The sequence below is a fragment of the Moschus berezovskii genome, chromosome 10 (genome assembly GCF_049115385.1).
Source record: "Moschus berezovskii isolate FMDL1 chromosome 10, NW_MosBer_1.0, whole genome shotgun sequence".
Taxonomy (NCBI): domain Eukaryota; kingdom Metazoa; phylum Chordata; class Mammalia; order Artiodactyla; family Moschidae; genus Moschus; species Moschus berezovskii.
This window is the reverse complement of record NC_142469.1, coordinates 43,513,167-43,535,524: the sequence shown is the minus strand read 5'-3', so window position 1 is coordinate 43,535,524 and position 22,358 is coordinate 43,513,167. Positions and strand designations below refer to the sequence as shown.

Sequence of the window (22,358 nt, the reverse complement as noted above, 5' to 3'; positions counted from 1 at the left end):
TGGTCCCATTACTTCATGGGAAATAGATGGGGAAACAGTGGAAACAGTGTCAGACTTTATTTTTTTGGGCTCCAAAATCACTGCAGATGCTGATTGCAGCCAGGAAATTAAAAGATGCTTACTCCTTGGAAGGAAAGTTATGACCAACCTAGATAGCATATTAAAAAGCAGAGACATTACTTTGCCAACCAAGGTCCGTCTAGTCAAGGCTATGGTTTTTCCCGTGGTCATGTATGTATGTGAGAGTTGGACTGTGAAGAAAGCTGATCGCCGAAGAATTGATGCTTTTGAACTGTGGTGCTGGAGAAGACTCTTGAGAGTCCCTTGGACTGCAAGGAGATCCAACCAGTCCATTCTAGAGGAGATCAACCCTGGGTGTTCATTGGAAGGACTGATGGTAAAGCTGAAACTCCAATACTTTGGCCATCTCATGCGACGAGTTGACTCACTGGAAAAAGAGTATGATGCTAGGAGGGATTGGGGGTGGGAGGAGACGGGGACCACAGAGAATGAGATGGCTGGATGGCATAACTGACTCGATGGACATGGGTTTGAGTGAACTCCAGGAGTTGGTGATGGACAGGGAGGCCTGGCGTGCTGTGATTCATGGGGTTGCAAAGAGTCGGACATGACTGAGCTACTGAACTAAACTGAATTACTTCCATCTCTCAAATGGGACTTTGCATTCTTCAAGAATATTTTACTCTCTTTTCTATAATTTATGTTTGAATCAATACTTCAGTTATCATTCTGGCAGTACAAATGTCTATGAAGATATAGAAAAAGACTAAAAGTCACAATAATACTTAAAAAGAAAATTGACAAATTTTTGGATGATAGGGGATAGATCTATATTTAGAGCAATTGGTGGCTCACCTATGCTTCACCCCAGCCATCCTGGTCATTTGAAACTAAATGACAACCAGCCCTACAGCAAGTCATTTCACCCTCCCTGTCCCATTAGAAAATGAGCTGGTATCAGTGCCAAATGATCATTCTTCTGCCCAGAAACTTCTCAGTTTTCATTTGCAATATAAATTTAGATTGATTATAAAAGATGAATACAAACCTCTAATGCTTTCGGAAATACACAAGAATAAAATATGATAATCAGCACTTTCATATTTCATAGGAGCTATTATTTTCATGTAGCCAAGTCTATTTAATCATGCTTTACTATCACGTATAAGAGATGCTCTGAAGTGCAAGATTTTGAGTATTTTCCCATATAGATTTTCTTCTGTGCTATGCTCCTTAGTTGGCATGTGACAACTGCCAAAATATAAAAAATACTTTATTTCAGAGTTTAGGAAAAATGATAACAAGCTTCAGGAAGTCAAGAAGAAAATTAAGACCAACACATAAATGAGTTGGCATGGCAACTTTTTCTATATCTTCATAGACATTTGTGTTTCCAGAATGATAACTGACGTATAGATTCATACAGAAATTATAGAAAAGAGAGTAAAATATTCTTGAAGAATGCAAAGTTCCAAGTGAGAGATAGAAGTAATTAATTTTAAAATAAAATGGGAAATTAAAGTCTGAGTTACCTACTGTGGCATTTCAAAGGGATAAAACCGAGGCTTAAAATAACACATAAATGAGTTGGTATGGTAAAGAAAGAGCTTCCCTGGTGGCTCAGATGGTAAAGCGTCTGCCTGCAATGTGGGAGAACCGGGTTTGATCCCTGGGTTGGGAAGATCCCGTGGAGAAGGAAATGGCAACCCACTCTAGTAATCTTGCCTGGAAAATTCCATGGACTGAAGAGCCCTTTACCATGGAACTAGTAGTAAAGAACCTGCCTGCCAATGCAGGAGAAGTAAAGAGACATGGGTTCGATCCCTGGGTCAGGGAAGATCCAGTTGAGGAGCAAATGGCAATCCACTCCAGTATTCTTGCCTGGAGAATCCCATTGTCTGGGGAGCCCAGTGGGCTACAGTCTATGTGGTCGCAGAGTCAGACATGACTGAAGTGATTTAGCACACAGCACACATAAATGAGTAGCTTGGAATTTTCCATAAAGTGGTTTCTGAAATAAAGACAATCAGGAAGACTAACCTCCATTATACCTAAAAACAAACACACAAACAAAAACCTAGGCAATAAACAAAATTAAGAATCACAAATGGTTTGGCAACAGCTACAGAAAAGATGGCCTAGTAATTCAACCATAAGCTATGGTGTTTTGAACTTCTGTGTTGGATAAAAAAAGAAAATAAATTGGCTGGAATTAAATCCCCCAAATTGAAAATTTCTCAGTTCTCCAATTTTCAGTTAATACAATTATTTTGTATTTGTTGTTGTTCAGTCACTCAGTTGTGTCTGACTCTTTGCAGCCCCATGGACTGCAGCACGCCAGGCTTCCCTGTCCTTCACCATCTCCTGGAGTTTGCTCAAATTCATGTCCATTGAGTCGGTGATGCCATCCAACCATCTCATCCTCTGTCGTTTTCTTCTTCTCCCGCATTCAATCTTTCCCAGCATCAGGGTCTTTTCTAATGAATCAGTTATTCACATCAGGTGGTCAAAGTATTGGAGCTTTAGCTTCAGCATCAGTCATTCCAATGAATATTCAGGATTGATTTCCTTTAGGATTGACCAGTTTGGTCTCCTGGCAGTGTAGTCCAAGGGACTCTCGAGAGTCTTCTCCAACTCCATAGTTCAAAAGGATCAATTCTTTGGTGCTCTTGTATAGAGAAATATTATTTTTATTTCTATTGTATAGAAATCTCTATACAATATTTAAAATAGTGAATGCTACCCACGTTACACTGGACATGTTTCTCAAAGAAATGTACTTCCAAGAAAAAGTAGTAAAGAGAGGAGTATCATTCTTCAATTCCACCCATTGGGTATCATGAAACTATTTTCTGTCTCTGGGCCAGCACTCCATTGGGTAAAGAGATTCAAGTGTCCCACCTGTGCTCTTCCTTTTCCCTGTAACCTTGGATATGTCACTTAAGCCTGTCCCGTTCACAGTCATTTCTCCAAAGAGTGAGGCAATTACTTCCTCACACTTAGAGAAATATAATGAAAATATTTAAATAGTGAAATATTTAAAATAGTGAATGTAGTCCTGCTCTTTATGACAGGATTGATGTTTCTGATTATTTTTCTAGATATCAGTCATGAGAAAGTTCTTTTAGTAATTTATCTGTGAAAGTATCATCCCATATTCTTCTAGATGGAGATGAGATGGTAATGTGTTTTTTCTAATCTCACTAAGAAAAACCTTTAGGGGACCGTAAAATAATTAGATGGTTTAATTTGATTTTCTGCCACAGATGCTTTTCCCAGCATCAAATTGCATACCATTCTCTCTGTTTGTTTAACATACTAAGAGAGTTCAGCAGTAGGATAGGGGCCAGGACAACTGCTCCAGTCTATAGAACCTATATGCCTTCCTTTTCCACCCCTCCAACAATTTTCGTGGTCCATGAATCAATCCTAACTTATAAAAGCGTGAATCATATAACATGGCATGACCCCTGGTTCCCTGGGGGTATGTGTGTGTGTATGAAAGTATTTATAATGGATGAGTATGTACATCTAAGCCAGTGCACAAGAACTCAGGAGAATTTCTCTTGCAACTTAAATTTGTGTAGCATTTTATTGTTTGCAAAGTACATTAACATCAACCATCTTGTTTTAGATTTTCCTACCTGGAATGTATTTTGAGGAAGTAATTGCCTCACACTTTGGAGAAATGACTGTGAACGGGACAGGCTTAAGTGACATATCCAAGGTTACATGGAAAAGGAAGAGCACAGGTGGGACACTTGAATCTCTTTACCCAATGGAGTGCTGGCCCAGAGACAGAAAATAGTTTCATGATACCCAATGGGTGGAATTGAAGAATGATACTCCTCTCTTTACTATTTTTTCTTGGAAGTACATTTCTTTGAGAAACATGTCCAGTGTAACCTGGGTAGCATTATATAGAAATATGTAAGGATTAAATTTACTACTATATAGCGTATATTTTATTATTATTTATTTTTAATGAGTATTTATACCCTTTAAAAATAAGGTTCTTAAATGCTATTGTCTTAGGCAATTTTGAGAGTTCCAGTATAGTACACTGCAGTCTTTCCTACTAAACACATACACATACTATACTCACACACACAACATATACACGCTATATAGTGTATCAGAAGTTAATAAATATTAATAAATCAATAATTAAGCTGTTTCAGCTTAACTATTCAAAGAAATGCCTAATTTAGTCTAAAATAAAAATATCAGAATTAGTGTTGCCCCCTCCCCATCACACACCTTTATTTTTTCTTTCATGGAAAAGCATTTGGATTTTGATACTTTAAATGTTTTTTGAAAATGTTGATAAACACAAGCTGCACTTGGAGTTGGGTGACAGACATGCTTTCAACAAATGGAGTTTTTATTCGAGAATGGACTTTTTCCAAAACCATTCACTCTCAGGCCTTTTGCTTCAGGTAGGTTTCAAGGGAATGCATGAAAAAGAAGAAGGGCCCCAGTACCCGTGGGATATTGTAGTTTCTTTAAAATCAGGCTGCTCTTACTTCCTGTGAAGTTCATAAAGTTCTGCTCCCTTTGCTTAATCATCCAGAATGAAACCTGCTGAACAGATTCTCTTCTGCTTCCTTGCTGCTCTGACACTGCCTCCGGCCAGGCTTGTCAGGAATATTAAGGATGGCTTTACTGGCCAGAACTCTCTTCCAAACTGCAAAGGAGAATTCCTTTTAATTCTGTGGAAAGGCTTCTCTCCTGCTTCAAATTCAACGTAAAAATATGTTGCTGCTCCTGGCAGTGCCATCTGCTTGATGGCAGAGGGCTCTGGGATACCCAAGAGCACTATCTGTTGTTCCTGTGCCCTGGGAAATGAAGGCATTTCTAATGTCAGCAGTGGTGCCCTGGCTGAGTGGCACTAGAATGACCCGTTGCTGGAGGTGATGTCTCTTACTATCTTGTTACCAAATTAAGTCATATGGACCCTGCTTGGGTTCTAGCCCAATGGGCAAGATGAGGACATGGTAATTAGATAAGCCTCCTTTGGCCAGGGCAAGGTAAGAATGTGTGCCAATCTTGAACACCAGATGTTTTTCTGCTTCAGGGCTGGCAGGGCAAAATCAGCAAGAGCTTGGAGTCCAGGGAGGTCTGCAAGGCTGTTTTGGGTGAGGAGAAGACTTGCTGTCACTGCCACTAGATGGATGTCTCCTTCCTGCCTCAGTGCACCTGTCCCCTTTGCCATCTTATAGACGAACAGTCACAGGTGATGAAAGAGATGATAGACAGATGTACATACAACTTTTAGGCAAATCATTGGTCACATAAGTAGGAATGATTTAATCTTCTGTGTGGGTTGGATGTAAAACACCTTTTTAATTTTAACCATTATTGTGAGCCAGCCTTGTGGAAGTGGGAGAGAGCCATCTGCTCCAGAAAGGTGATTATGAATAACACATAATGAAGCTCCCTTTGGCCAACACTGATTAGGGCAGAATTGCATGGTGATCATGACAGCTTGGAGATCGGGAAAACAGTCTGCATAGAAACTCTCCCCCTTACTACCATTGTAACCTCAGATAATTATTTAGCCTCTTTTATATCTTTGTCCCTTTATCTGCAAAATGAAGATAATCATATCTGTGTCACAGAGTTCTTGTGAGGATTAGATAAGAAAACGTATATATAGCACTGTGCCTTGCACATAAGTGTTCAATAGATGGTTGCTATCAGAAGAACTTGGGCATAAGCAAGATTTATTACTGATTTAAGGGCTCATTTTTAAAAACATTCCTGAAAACTTTGTTATTTGCTATAAAACTTAATATAGACACGAATAATGTGAATATTTGTCTTATAATGTTACTCTGAGTTACTATGGGACTTTCCAACCCTACATTTCTTTCTTCTTTGCTAGTTCCAAGCTTCTGCATGTTTTACTAAATCCCACCAAATCATGACTACTTCACTTTGAGAAAGGGTCCATTTGCAGTCCTACTCAGTGTCTCAAGGTTCTGATCTCTGAAAACTTGATTTTCTACATCCCCTTTGCCAATTGCTTTCTTTTTTTAATTAATGGAATAGTTGACTGTGCTGGGTTTTCCTTGCTGCACATAGGCTTTCTCTAGTTGCAGTGAGCAGGGGCTATTTATTCTTTAGTTCAGTGCATAGGCTTCTCATTGCGGTGGTTTCTTTTGTGGAGTACAGGCTCTAGAGTTCTTGGGCTTCAGTCGTTGTGGCCTGTGGGCCAGTTGCAGCTCATGGACTCTAGAGCACAGGCTCAGTAGTTGTGGTGCACGGGCTTAGTTACCCCACAGCCTGTGGAATCCTCCCGGCCCAGGGATCGAAACCAAGTGCCCTGCATTGGTAGGAGGATTCTTAACTACTAGACCACCAGGGAAATCCCAATTATTTTCTAAGTAGGTGTATCTAATGGATGACAAACCTGGGAAATTGGAGGACTAGGGGAGGGAAGATAGGTTACTTCTTTGCCATCTCCCTGGGCTTTGGGTTGCATTTCTAGTGTAATCGGAGTCTCCATAATTCCATCTCTTTCTGGAAGTCCTCTCTGTGGTCACAGTTTCCACTGGGCAGATTTCTGCCACAGCCCCAGTTCCCATCTGAACCCTGACTCCATGAGCAACTGCTCCTCTGTGGATTTGGCCTCTGTCTGGACGCTCTGTATTCAGACCTTTGATAGCATCACCTCCTTTGTCTCTGCAGCTCTAGAATAACTTTTGGCTCTGGGTATCGACACTAAACTCTGAGTATCCTCACCATTCCCTCGGTGTCTCTAGCTCCTACTCCCTTGTAACTAGTGTCCTGTGTTCATAACTCTGTTGGACTACTTGGTGTGGTTTCACCTCCTGACTAGACCTGATTGATTCAATCACAGTGATTCCACAGCTGTTTTCTAAGCAACTAACCTAGTGGGGAAATTTGATTTTTAGTTGAGCTTTGTATCTGAAAGGACATTTACAAAAATAGGTATTGGACTATGACTCATTTCTTTCTTTTTATTCAATAAAGCTAAAAAATTCCTGCTCTAAACTTCAGTGACTAACTGATTTTGTTAGCAAATAGCTATATAGCAGAGATTTTGTGCTTGAGACCTATAGGTTAAAAAGTACAATTAAGTTCAACACATAGCTGCATGCCCACAGGAGGGAGAAAGGACTTTTTTTTTCTTCGTTCTTACTGTTAGTGCCATAGTTCCTGATATTTAGGAGTTTGAAGTAGAAATAATTTCAAGTTTATCCTAAATAAAAGAGTTTAGAATTATGAACTAAACCTAAAATTTATGTATTAAGATTTTTGTATATTTTGTATATAAGATTTATGTATATTTTTTAAATTTTTTAAACTCTTAATTTTTTACTGGAGTATAACTCAACGGGCTTCTCAGGTGGCACTAGTGGTAAAGAATTCACCGGCCAGTGCAGGGAGTGCGGGTTTGATCCCTGGATAGGGAAGATCCCCTGGAGAAAGAAATGGAAACCCACTCCAGTATTCTTGCCTGGAAAATTCCATGGACAAAGGAACCTGGTGGGCTACAGTCCATGGGGCTGCAAAGAACTGGACACGAGTAAGTGACTGAGCACCATAGCCAATTAACAATGTTGTAATAGCCTCAGGTGGATAGCAAAGGGACTCAGCCATACATATACACAGAAAGACAGTCTACTTTTCCTCTGTTCTTTATTCATATAGTTCCTCCAAATCAAATAAAGGGAGTGCCCAGGAAGCATGCTCTGTCCACGGCTTTCTTGTACTGGGGAGGCAGGACTGTTGGCAACCCTAAGACATGGTGCGTCCACCTGCGTCTCCACGTGCGCAGCCAGGCTCAGCACACGTCCCTTCATCTCTGAGCTGGGCTGCGTGTCAAGGGTTTCTCATCCCCAGGGGCAGTGCTGAAGGAAGCAGACAGACCTGGGGTCAACTGGCACTGACGCTGGAGAAAGTTTAGTCCCTTTCTAGTTTTTTTTCTCCTTTGACACTATTACAATAGCTTACGTTATTTTGTCTTTCTTCTCACTTAGAAGGTAGAGGGATTTAATTAGCCGTGAAATGACTAAAGGCAAGAAACAAAGATCAAATATGAAGGAAAGCGAGGTGAATAAATACAAATGCATTGGGCAGCCAATTCCTGAACGTTCAAGGCAAAAAACCACAGGAATTATTTTGAAAATGAAATAGCATACTGATGAAAAGTATGTGGTTTCACCAGAATTTGGATTATTCTTAAAAAAAAAAAAAAAACAAATAAAGAAAAGAGTAAACAAAAGAAAATTCCTCCTAATCAAATATAAAAAAGATAACTAATAGTAGCAAACAAATATTCTGCTCAGTTGCAGGGAATTTCATAAAATCATTCTGACATTTCAAACTTGTTGTTTAAGTCAGTGCAAAAGAATCAAACTTATGACTTCCTTCACTTTATGGATCATTTGTAATTTGAGGGGAAAATAGCTGCCCAAAGGAAAAAAGGAGGCTTGAATTCTAAAGTTTAGGAAAATTGCATTAACTAAACATCTCAAATAAAACCAGATTCTCTTAGGCAACCAGAGGGCCACGTACATAAGCTTTCATCTTTGCGCACAGGGGCTGCATTCAAAAGGAAAGAGAACTTGAAACTGTCAGAGTGTTGTGAGACAGATGTCTTTGTTTAATTGCTTGAACTGATTCTTTTCTGTTTCCCATACTTATTGGAAAAATATCATAATTCCATCAGGGTTATGGAACTTATCTAAAGTTGTGAAATATCTTCTCTGATGGCTTTATATGATCACTATCTTAATGTAAACAAATTTATTCAATTGACCATTTCAGGCAAATGTGCATTAAGGTAAGCTACGAATTATCTTAGTTGGCACAGCTGGTGCTTCAGTTCAGTTCAGTTCAGTCACTCAGTTGTGTCCGACTCTTTGCGACCCTATGAGTCACAGCACGCCCAGGCCTCCTTGTCCATCACCAACTCCCGGAATTCACTCAAACTCACCTCAGTAACCTCAGATATGCAGATGACACCACCCTTATAGCAGAAAGTGAAGAGGAACTAAAAAGCCTCTTGATGAAAGTGAAAGAGGAGAGTGAAAAAGTTGACTTGAAGCTCAACATTCAGAAAACTGAGATCATGGCATCTGGTCCCATCACTTCATGGGAAATAGATGGGAAAACAGTGGAAACAGTGTCAGACTTTATTTTTTTGGGCTCCAAAATCACTGCGGATGCTGATTGCAGCCAGGAAATTAAAAGACGCTTACTCCTTGGAAGGAAAGTTATGACCAACCTAGATAGCATATTAAAAAGCAGAGACATTACTTTGCCAACCAAGGTCTGTCTAATCAAGGCTATGGTTTTTCCAGTGGTCATGTATGGATGTGAGAGTTGGACTGTGAAGAAAACTGATCACTGAAGAATTGATGCTTTTGAACTGTGGTGTTGGAGAAGACTCTTGAGAGTCCCTTGGACTGCAAGGAGATCCAACCAGTCCATTCTAAAGGAGATCAGTCCTGGGTGTTCGTTGGAAGGACTGATGCTAAAGCTGAAGCTCCAATACTTTGGCCACCTCATGTGACGAGTTGACTCACTAGAAAAGACTCTGATGCTGGGAGGGATTGAGGGCGGGAGGAGAAGGGGATGACAGAGAATGAGATGGCTGGATGGCATCACTGACTCAATGGAGGTGAGTTTGAGTAAACTCCAGGAGTTGGTGATGGACAGGGAGAATATCACAATTTACCAACAATAATGGAACTCTACTTTTTAAAAAAATTTATTGAGGAAGGAAACATACACTAATGAGAGCTTTTCTTAAAACTGTCTATCAAAGTAACATACCCATAAAAGTGAGTCAATTAGAAAAAAAATGTAGTGTTTTAATGACACAGAAAGAGTTTGTAAAGGAAACTGGATCCAGGACTTAGACAGTTTTGAATTCCATCATTATAAAAATGTAATGTAGTAATGGAAACATATATTTAAAGATTGATGCAATTATAAAGGAAACTAGAAAGCATCATATGAGAAAAAGAAAATTAATGCAATGCTTATTTATTTATTCAAAGGACTATATTTAAAATCTGTTTTCGATTTAAAGAAAATTGAGCAGAAAATACAGAGAATTCCCAGATAACCCCTTTTACCCTGAATGTAGTTTCCCATAATTATTAACATTTTTCATTGGTGTGGAACATTTGTTACCATTGATAAGCCTATAGTCACACATTATTATTAAGTAAAGTTTATAGTAACATCAGAGTTCACTGTTTGCATTATATATTCTTTGGGTTTTGGCAAATGTATAATGACACTTATTCGCTGTCACAGTATCATTCAGAATAGTTTCACTGCCCTGAAAATTCTCTGTGCTCCACTTAGTCATCCCATCTTCCCTTCTACAAGCCTCTGGCAACCACTGATCTTTATGTTGTCTCTGCAGTTTCACCTTTTCAAGAATGTCATAGAGTTGAAATCATATAGCATGCAGACTTTTCAAATTGAATCATTTCACTTAACAACATGTATTTAAGGTTCCTCCACATCTTCCCATGGCTTGATAGCTCATTTATTTTTATTGTTGAATAATATCTTGTCATACAGATGTGCCATGAATTATTTATCCATTCATATTGAAGGACATTTGATTGCTTCCAAGTCTTGGAAATTATGAACAATGCTGCTATAAACATTTATGTGCAGATTTTTGTCTGGACATAAGTTTATAACTTATTTGGGTATTTCTGGGAATTTTAACATTTATGACAAGTTTATGGAAAATATACCATAAAATTTATGTTAGTTGATTTAAAAATATTAACTGAACTGAAAAATTTCTATAATATATACATGCAAATTTACCTAAAGAAGAATTTGAAGATCTGGATAGTATTATAATAACTAAAAATTGTATCAGTAACCAAAGATATTCCCACTAAAAAATTCCAAGCACAGATTCTCTACCAATATGTTCAAGGAGTGTTCACAGAACAACTATTTCAATCTTAATTATACTATTCCAGGGTGCTAAATTTTTTTTATGAAGCTAGTGTAATTTCAGTACCAACATGTAACAAAGATAGTAAGGAAACAAAACATGGGAAAATTTTATTTATGAATTTATGAAGCAAGGATACAAAAATAATAAATAATATGCTTACAAAGAGAATTTAGAACATATATAAAGCATAATAGTATAATCTACCATGGCACATTTGGGTTTATTTCTGGAAGATAAGCTTGTATTAATGTTAAAATATATCTTAATATAATTTACCATACTACAAGATTAAAGAAGATCACAAAATTACTTCACTAATTGCAGAAAAAGCACTCAATAAAATGTAATCTTCACTGATGTTGATGTTCTTGGCAAATTAGGACCAGAAGGGAATTACCTGAACTGACTCAAAATCAACAGTAAATTTTATATAGAGTGAGGAGAACAAACTGAAAGCTCTACTTTTGAGTTTGCAAAAAAGACCAAGATTCTAAGTACTAAGTTTTTATTCAATATTTTACCAATGTTTCTAGACACAAGAAAAAGAAGTTTAATGACTGAAAAGAGCAAAAGTATAAAAGCTTATTTGCAAATCATATAATTGTGTACAAGGAATAGCCATAGGTACCTACAAGTAAATTACTCAAAATTAAGAGGAAAGCAAAGGTGCCAAATGAAGTCTATATAGTAAAATTATTATTTTCCCATTCTGTGCTTAGTCACTCTCTCTTGTCTGACTCTGCAACCCCTGGACTATAGCCCACCAGGCTTCTCTGTCCATGGGGATTCTCCAGGCCAGAATACTAGAGTGGGTTGCCATACCTTCCTCCAGGGATTACGTTCCTATACAATAGTAATAAATAGTAAGATTACAAACAAAATCTGGCTTAAAACTCAGCATTCAATAAACAAAGATTATGGCATCTGGTCCCATCACTTCATGGCAAATAGATGGGGAAACAATGGAAACAGTGGCAGACTTTAGTTTTTTGGGCTCCAAAATCACTGCAGATGGTGATTGTAGCCATGAAATTAAAAGACGCTGGCTCCTTGGAAGAATAGCTATGACCAAACTAGACAGTATATTAAAAAACAGAGACATCACTATGCCAACAAAGGTCTGTCTAGTCAAAGCTATGGTTTTTCCAGTAGTCATGTATGGATGTGAGAGTTATACCATAAAGAAAGCTGAGCGCTGAAGAATTGATGCTTTTGAACTGTGGTATTAGAGAAGACTCTTGAGAGTCCCTTGAACTGCAAGGAGATCCAACCAGTCCATCCTAAAGGAAATCAGTCCTGAATATTCATTGGAAGGCTTGATACTGAAGCTGAAGCTCTAATCCTTTGGCCACCTGATGTGAAGAACTGACTTGTTGGAAAATACCCTGATGCTGGGAAAGATTGAAGGCAGGAGGAGATGGGGTGACAGAGGAGGAGATGGCTGGATGGCATCACCGCCTCAACGGCCATGAGTTTGAGCATGGGAGTTGGTGATGGACAGGGAAGCCTGGCATGCTGCAGTCCATGGGGTCTCAAAGATTCAGATATGACTGAGCAACCAAACTGAACTTTTTTTTTTTTAAATTTTAATTGGAGGCTAATCACTTTACAATATTATATTAGTTTTGCCATATATTAACATGAATCCGCCCCGGGTGTACATGCGTTCCTCATCTTGAACCCCCCTCCCACCTCCCTCCCCATATCACCAAACTGAACTGACAAACAAAAAATTTAAAGATATTATTTGTACTAGCACCAAGCATACAAATTATATAAAACATATTTAACACAATATGTTCAAGAACTCTACGAGGATATTTAAAATATAAGTGAAAGATATTCAACAGTACCTAAATAAGTGAAGAAATAAGTTACATTAATTATCTTTAAGTGATTATAGACTCAGTGAAATCCTAGTCAAAATCATAGCGTGGTTTTTCCATAAAAATTAACAAGCTAATTAAAAAATGTATATGTAAATTCAAGAGACCATATAGACACAGCCTTAAAAAGACTTGCTCTTCTGTATATTAATGCTTATTGCCTGGATATACATGTATAAAAACATGGAAACACTGTGTTGTGCACCAGGGACTAATTTAGTGTCATAGGTCAATTACACTTCCACAAACAATCAAGCAAAGAAACTCATGGAAAAAGAAATAAAATTTGTGATTACTAAATGTGAGGGGGTAGGAAGAGGGGAAATTAGATTAAAAAAAAGATTTATTACAAAGCTATATTAATTAAGACAATGTGGTATGGGTGTAGATAGACAGACTAATGAAAATGGAGAGCCCCAAAGCAGATGCACACACATATAGACATGTATGACAGGGATGGCATGGGAGTTTAGCGGAGGATGAACAGTATTTTCTTTAAATTCTGTTCAGGCCACATGTATTTATATGAACAATACATCAAAATCCTAATTTATATCATACACAAAATAAAGCCTGGGTGAAAGCAAAATTATTAACACATGAAAATATCTTCATGATGTCAGGGTACAGAATAGTCTATATTTTTAACTTCATGCTGGTGTAGTAAAAAAGAGAAAAATATAATAGTAGACAGCCAACAATATTTATTGAATTGAACAGGCCATTTCTTTATGTGTTAAGATGTAGCCACTATTTTGTACACTTTCGTCTTCTTTCCTTGCGTGAATGTGTGCTAAGTCGCTTCAGCCGTGTCTGACATTTGTGACCCTATGGGCTGTAGCCCTCCAGCCTCCTCTGCCCATGGGATTCTTCAGGCAAGAATACTGGAGTGGGTTGCCTTTTCCTCCTCCAGGGGAATCTTCCTGACCCAGGGATCGAAACTGTCTTTCTTAGGTCTCCTGCATTAGCAGGCGGGTTCTTTATCGTGTGCGCCACCTAAAATACAAAACACGGAACTTCGCTTGTGGCACAGGGGTTAAGAATCCACTTGCCAAGGCAGGGGACATGGGTTCGATCCTTGGTCTGGGAAGATTCCACATGCTGTGGAGCAACTAAGCCCCTGCACTGCAACTACGGAGCCTGAATGCTGCAACTTCTGAAGCCCATGAGGTTAGAGCCACATTCTGCAACAAGAGAAGCCACTGAAATGTAATCTCTCACCCCATAACAGGGTAGTCCTCACTCATGGCAACTAGAGAAAACTCGAGCAAAGCAATGAAGACCCAGTGTGACCAAAATAAAATAAATACATAAATACTATTTTTAAAAATTATTAAAACCAAACAACACAAAATCAAATGTGAAACAGTATACCAGTGATATATAGCATTTTACTATAAGAAATATAAAATTTGCAAAAATGCCTTTTTATATGCATTGTGGTAAACTTATAGGATTCAAATATCTAATAGATTTTTGTCTTTTTCCTGAGATATAATTGATTTGCAATTATAATTATATAATTATTTTGATTACAATTATTACAGTTATATAAACTTCAAGTGTTAAACAGTGATTCAAAATTTTTAAAGGTTATACTCTACTTATAATTATTGTATAATACTGGCTACATTCCCTGTGTTATACAATATGTCCTTGTAACTTATTTATTTTATACCTGGAATGATCTGTGTTATTCCTACTTATGGGGGTGGTGAGTTGTGGGGGTGGACAGCCGGGGTGGGGTAGGTTTCTGGCACTTGGGGGTGAGGGAAGTGTGGAAGAACATGTGGCTCACATTCGCGGCTCGTCTTGTGGGCAGGTACTTGCGTCCAGGTGCTTTGAACCCTGGATCAGTAGAGGAATATGCCTGTGTGTGAAAGATGGGCTGTGAATTGGGGTAGCTGTGATTGCACGGTGTGTTTCTGAGTGTGGGTTCCTATGTTTTGTGTGTGTCAGTGTTTGCTTATATGTTAATTGGGATGAGGAAAGATGTGTCCTATATAGGGGGCATGTGTGTATGTGGGGTGTGTGTGTTCACATGGGGTTTCATAGTTGTGTGCTCTTGAGGATGTGTTTACTTGTTTAGGAGTGTGTGCCAGTGTGCTGGGCTGTATCCATCTGTGGGTTGGTGTGTGTGCTTGTGTCCAGCTGTGGGATGAGTAGTGTGTGCTTGTGTGTGCTTGTGTCCAGCTGTGGGATGTGTGTGCTTGTGTCCAGCTGTGGGATGTGCCTGTCACCTGGGCAGGGGGTTTCAGGTGTGTGCACCGCGGTACGGTGGGGCATTTCCTCGGTGACAGGAGGCTGAGGCCGCCTCATGAACTTGAACTGCAGCATCTTCTCACCGGTCACTTGTAGCCAGAGCCGTAGGTGGGGGAACTGGGAAGGAGGGGCAAGCCTGGAAGTGGCGCTAGTGGTAAAGAACCCGCCTCCCAATGCAGGAGACTTAAGAGACGCTGGTTCAATCCCTAAGTTAGGAAGATCCCCTGGAGGAGGCCATGGCAACCCATTCCAGTATTCATGCCTGGAGAATCCCATGGACGGAGAAGGCTGGAGAGCTAACGGTCCATAGGGTCTCAAAGAGTTGGACATGACCAAAGTAACTTAGCACACAGGTACATCCCCTCCTCCCCAAGAAACTTGCCCTGAACCTCAGAGATGCAGTGACTGGTTGAGCCTGGGCTGAGATTCTGGCACCAGTGTCATGACCTCTCTGCCTCAATTTCCTCATTCCTTAAAAAAACAGGATAATGATGCTCTCTGTCTCACATGTAGAAGAGTCAAGAAGTTAATGCAGAAAAGTCCCTAGGAGACAATAACTGCTGGAGAAGCATGATTTATTGTTGTCATCATCACTTTCTGAAGCCCTGGGACTCCTGATGAGTCCCTTCTCTACTCTCAGCCTCAGTTTCCTCCTCCATAGAGTTATGGGCTGGATCAGATAACCTGCCCTCAATCTCTAAGCCTCAGATTCGGTGCTGCTTCCTAAGCATGGCAGGGCCCCACCCAGGGAAAGCTTCCCCGGTTTCTCTGCCTTCCACTCTGAGGCCAGGAAAAGGATGGATGGAGAAATTTAATTTATGCTGCTGTACTTATGATAATGGCCACTTACGGTCATGGTTAAAAGAGTCAGCTCTGGAGCCAGACGGCAGGAGTTTAGAGTCTGGCTGTTCAGACCTTGGGCGTTCCTCCTACCCTCTCTGTGCCTGTCTTCTCTTCTGTAAACTAGCGATACTATTCTAACCACCTTGTAGAGTTAATTTTCTGTGTCAACTTGACTGTGCTGCAGTGCCCAGATATTTTGTCAAGCATTATTCTGGATGTTTCTGTGAAGATGTTTTTTGAATGAGATTAACTTTTAAATCAATGGACCTTGAGTAAAGCAGACTACCCTCCCTAATGTGGGTTGGCCTCATCCGATCAGTTGAAGGCCTTAAGGGAAAGACTGACCACCCCCAAGCAAGAAGGAATTCTGAGAGCATCTTTGGACTTGAACTGCAGCTCTTCCTTGAGTCCCCAGCCTATGTGCCTACCCCCAGCAGACTGTGGCGGAGAAGGCAATGGCAAGCCACTCCAGTACTCTTGCCTAGAAAATCTCATGGATGGAGGAGCCTGGTAGGCTGCAGTCCGTGGGGTCGCTAAGAGTTGGACACGACTGAGCGACTTCACTTTCACTGTTCACTTTCACACATTGGAGAAGGAAATGGCAACCCACTCCAGTGTTCTTGCCTGGAGAATCCCAGGGACAGGGGAGCCTGGTGGGCTTCCATCTATGGGGTCACACAGAGTTGGACACGACTGTAGTGATTTAGCAGCAGCAGCCTGTACCTCTTAATCCCCTACCCCTGTTTTGCCCTTCCTCACTTGCCTCTCCCTACTGGTAACCACAAGCTTGTTCTCTATCTGTGAGTTGTTTCTTCTTTGTTATATTCACTAGTTTTATTTTTTAGATTTCATGTATAAGTGACATTATATATATTTGTCTTTCTCTCTTTGCCTTGTTTCACTGAGCATAAACAAATACCTAATAGACTTTAAACATTCTTTGCCATTTACATAACTGTTTCTAGTTTGTTATTCAAATAATATCATAAGGTTGACATCTTATTTCTAAAATGTGAAAAGAAAAATATATGAGAAGAAAGGGAAATAATAAAGATGAGAAATATTTGTAGACCCCTGAGAATTGTTTTTCTAAGGAGTAAAACAACAAATGTGACTTACTTGTTTTAAAGACTATCTTTACTTCTAAAAAGCTACCAAAGCTAAAGTTATTTCTTCCAATATAATGTTTTTTCTTCATAAAATATTGGGTTCTATAGCAAACATTTTAGCAAGAACAATTCTTACAATGTGTTCAGCTTAATATTGCAAACGTTGTATTACTAAGAAATTGTGTTATCAAAAACAATTGTTTAACAGGGAAAAGAGAGTTAAGGGTTAGAAAGTTTCCATCTTGCAATAACAAAGTAAATTTTACTATAGGCGTTTCAACAATAACAGTGCTTTTTAAGTATGGACTGAATGTTTGTGTTCCCTCAAAGTGACTGTATTTGGATATAAGACCTTTAAGGAGGTGATAAATATTCAGTGAGGTGATAAAGGTGGACCCCTAATCCAATAGGGCTGGTTCCCTTACAAAGAAGAGTAAAAGACACCAGAGTTCACTTGACCATGTGAAAGAACTGTGAGAAAATTAATTTCTGCTGTTTAAGGACACTGTCTATGGCATTTTGTTATGATAGCCTGAGGTGATTAATAATAGAGCTAAAAATGCATTGCTGTAAAACCTAAACATCTCTCACTAAATGTGGCATTTATGACTGCCAGTTTGCTCCATGGTAATGGCCATTTCTATCAGCAGCATAGTTTCTTACAAACAATATTTATTTCATCCTTATTTATTATTATTTCATTAGTTTTTGCCATTTAACTAAAAAACTTGGTGAATTCAAAATATATCCATTTATTTTGCTTATAATCTTTAGTTATGGTTTTAGCTGGGATCCTTAAGAGTTTGCAGTTACCTGAGGGTCAGCAAGGCATATCTGTCTCTGGAGGTGGGTCTGTGGCTAACATTAGACTATAAGTTTCTCATATTGTTTTGCTTACTTTTATCCCAAACATTAAGCTCAGTGTTGGGAAAACTGTGGAAATATAATAAATACTTCTCGGACAGATGGTATTAAGACAGTGACCCTGGACTGTGAATTGCCAAAAAACATGGAGATCCTTCAGAGAGCTGACCAGGGTCACTCTTTGGGAAAGGTGTTGAGACCACTGGGGAACAAATGGGAATTATGTAGAAGGTCTTTGCTGAGAGTTAATCCTTCAAGAAAAACCACCCTGGAGCTGCTGGTAGCAGAGCCAGAGATGCCCTGATGGAAGGTTTCATTGACAGGAATTGCCTTAATAAAGGCAGGAACTCATTGTTGAAAATCTCCAGTTCACCCCTTGTAGTAGAACATGTATTATGTGTTCAGTCACTAGGTTGTGTAAGACTCTTTGTGACCCCATAGACTGCATCCCACCAGGCTCCTCTGTTCATGGGATTTTCCAGGCAAGAACACTGGAGTGGGTTGTCATTCCTTTCTCCAGGGGATCTTCCTGACCCAGGGATCAAACCTGCGTCTCCTGTGTCTCCTGCTTTGGCAGGTGGATTCTTTACCACTGAGCCACCTAGGAAGCCCTAAACATGTGTTACCTCCTCACTAAGGAGAGTCTATTTTGCCCCTTATAGCAGCACATGTGAATTTTTCACACAATCTAGTCTGTTCTTAATACGGTTATCCTGAAGCTAGGTAAAATGAAATGAAAACACTTCGAGTCAAAACTGTTGTAAACACTATCAGGACAGTATTTGGGTGATATGTATGAACTATGATCCAAAAGGATCATAACCAAACTTTGCAAATTATTTTCTTATACATTATTACAGTGGATGCTTTAAACATCCTTTGTGAGGTGGGTAAGTCAAGTGTTATTGTGTTATGATTTCACAGGTATATAAACAGGCTCAGAGGCTCACAGGACTTGTTCTATCTTAAGACCAATAATTAGTGAAACTAAGATTCCAAAAATATATTAGGATTCCAGTCCAATTACTTTCCTCAAGGCAATGCTGCAATTCCAAAAGAAAAACTCAGTTGAAAAATAAAGGCTATTTCTCTCAGCTTTTGTTTCCAAGTCTAAGAAGTGTAGTTGTGGCCTATGGGGAGAAAGTATTTATGTAAAGATATTTGTGTAACTCAGCAGTCTGTTTGCTAACTTTCTTTAAAAGAGACTTTGAAGGCAGACACTTGAGCCATGCTTGCAGAACAGTCCTTCAGAATTTCTTTTTCACATTCAGCTTAACATCTATTTATAAAAAGGTTTAACTTGATGGTAGTGATGTGAAATTTTGGCCTGTATTTTCCAAAATTTTTCTCAACTGAAAAACATAATAATCTCTGAAAACCTTGCTTTAAACTTGCATTATTTTCTTAAGATCAAAGAAAAATTGGCATTATTTGTTGGCAAAAAGAAAAATGAAGTGATGTTCCAAGCATCAAAGATGTTTTAAGTGTTTTAAAAATGCAGTTACACTATTCATCTGTTTTCCCTTTAGAACCAGTGTACCATGCATACCAGCTATGGTAGGTACTGTGCTTTGGATGGGATGCTAAAATGTAGTCTCAGTTGAAATAAATTGAAGTTCCTTCATTAGAGACTAAACACCGCCAAGAGAGGAATCAGTTTCCTTTAATCTTTCACATAAAGAGGCAATCTCTTTAATTTCAGGTAAAGAATTTTGCATATTTATTATATTTTTGGATGATGGAACTTACATATGTACAGGCTAAATGTCATCCTTTACAAAGAAAGTGTGTAGTAAATATATACTTCTGCTATTTCTTCTAATAAATGACTACTCTAGCAAGCCAAACTCTCTAATAGTACAATTCCTATCTTCTTTTCTCATCCTAATAGTATTCTCTTACATTGATTTGATGCATCTGTAAGTGCATACATCTCGGCATTCAAATGAAGCAGCAAGGAAACTCCTTTCGCCCATGTCCAATGTAAATTCTCACCCTGCAGTTTGGGGGTAGGGTCACAAATTTCCCCTGGTTTGCTGGGACTTTCCTGGTTACAGTGATGAAAATTCTCACCCAAGAAATCCCTTAGGTCTGGGAAAAATAAACGGTTAGTAATTGAAGGGCTGTCAAACCTGGACTGTTGGTATTTTAGAGGGCTGATCTTAGCAGACTTTTTAATTTACTTTTTAGCTTGTATGTAATTCCAAATTTTCCTAGGAGTTGCTGAAGCTCCAATACTTTGGCCACTTAATAGAAAGAGCCTCCTCACTGGAAAAGACTCTGATGCTCAGAAAAATTGAGGGCAGGAGGAGAAGGGGGCAACAGAGGATGAGATGGTTGGATAGTATCACTAACTCAATGGACATGAATTTGAGCAAACTCTGAGAGATTGTGAAGGACAGGGAAGCCTGGAGTGCTGCAGTCAGTGGGGTCTTAAAGAGTCAGACACAACTTAGCAACTGAACAACACTATCAATATGTACACAATTTCTGTTTTAATGGCAAGTTAATAGTAAATTTGTAAAATAGTAAATCTGTCAATAGTAAAAGCCCTAATAAAATAGTCTCTCTCAAATATGCCAAGATAGTTTGAGCACCATACATTGTCCCATATTTTGCCTAATCTGTTTTACCTTCTCCATTGGGGACCATCCTATTTCCAGTTCTTTCCTTTATTCTTCCCTCCCTCTCACCTCCCTCCTTCCTCCCCTCCCTCCTTTCTCTTTTCCACCTGTCTCATCATTCTTTCTCTCTTTTTCTTTCCAGATAATCCTAGTCATCTCTCTTTTTGGTTGAGTCATCACTCTTTACATCATCACTGACATGCTGTAGAAGGAGAACATCAGGAAAAGATTAACACATGAAGTATGATCCCCTGATGTACTGTAGTCACACAATGCCTATTTTGAGGAATTGTGCAGAAGTTTTGGTCAATGTAACAATGCTCAGAATATTTTCCTATTCTGAGATAATGTTATCTCCAAGGTTATGATTCAGAAGTCTAACCTGTGAGAGCAAGTTCCTCATTACGTTTTGATAACTGTGGTTACAGTGCTGTGCTTTATTTCCAGTCTGGGTATCCTTCCTTAGGCTATCAGAGATCATAAGAATTGCAGGTAATATACATGCAGGCTTTCCATTGTTTTTAGCAAGCAGTTTGGTTTAGAATGGGAATTTAAAATCACAGATAACGCCACAGCTTTACAAAATCCAGTTGTTAATTCTTCCTCAGGGCTGTTGCAATGGGGCTTATCAAGGAGACACTAATTGGTTTCGTTGTGGGGTCAGTTTTGAGTGTGGAGGTAGTTTTTGTTTAACATTCTCCTGGGAAAAGTCCCAATCACCCATGGGAAAGGAAATCACAAGTTTGGAAGGTCAGCTATCTCCTGACCTGGGGAAGGGAAGAAGGTGGGCTGGGGAGTGGCTGAGGCCAAAGGAAGAGGATAACAGTGAGCTAAGGCTCTCTTTCCTGTTCCCAACCTTGGCCTCTTCATAGAAAATTTACCTTCATACTTTGATGCGTGGGCTTTAAAAATTCTGCAACTCATTTTTAAATTCCTCAGAGAATGGTAAGCAATATATCTTTAGCACCTTAAAACTGACTTTATATGTTTTCATATGTATTATTTCATTTGATTCTCAGAAGAACCTTATGAATTATCTTTTATCCTCATTTTTGGGAAAGGAACAAAGACTATGAGAAACTGACCCTCTCAAGTCCACTCAGTAAGTCAGCAAATTTTCATTGGCATCTGCTATGTGTCAGGCATGATGCTAAGTCAGTAAGAGTAGAGCCAGGGTGGAGACAAATATTTTAGAATTCCCAGTCTCTGATCCTATCCTGTTCCATGGTGTCTCGCTTCCTGATGAGTATAGTTGACAGAACTCTTCCTGGACTTCTAGCTGCATTTCTTTCTTCCTGGATAAAATTCTCCCTTCTTGCCTATTAAAATATATTAATAGCCAATGCTACTTGTTTCTGACTGTGTCATTCCACTTATTTGGAGAAGGCAATGGCAACCCACTCCAGTGCTCTTGCCTGGAAAATCCCATGGACGGAGGAGCCTGGTAGGCTGCAGTCCATGGGGTCGCACAGAGTTGGACATGATTGAAGTGACTTAGCAGCAGCAGTATTCCACTTATTAGAATGTAAACTCCCTGAGATAAAGAATCATTTTTGCTTTTTTGATTGTTGATTTTGTTTTATAGCATCTATGGCACAGTATTACCCATATTAAATGTACAATATAGAATCACTATATATATGCATAAATTTCCATAAATATAATCAGTAGCCTGTTGTAATTATAAAGTAAATCATGATATTTTTCAGGTGAGGAGATGAAAATTAGCTTGAACTGCTCTTTTCCCAGGCACTTAATTATTTTAATTGATTGACATTTT

General features: G+C 39.0%; 1 pseudogene; it reads right to left on the bottom strand.

The window, feature by feature from the left end:
• Positions 1 to 4,586: 4,586 nt before the first annotated feature.
• The window catches only part of LOC129560780 (pre-mRNA splicing factor CWF19L1-like), a 52,865-nt pseudogene continuing 35,093 nt past the window's right edge, over positions 4,587 to 22,358 (bottom strand).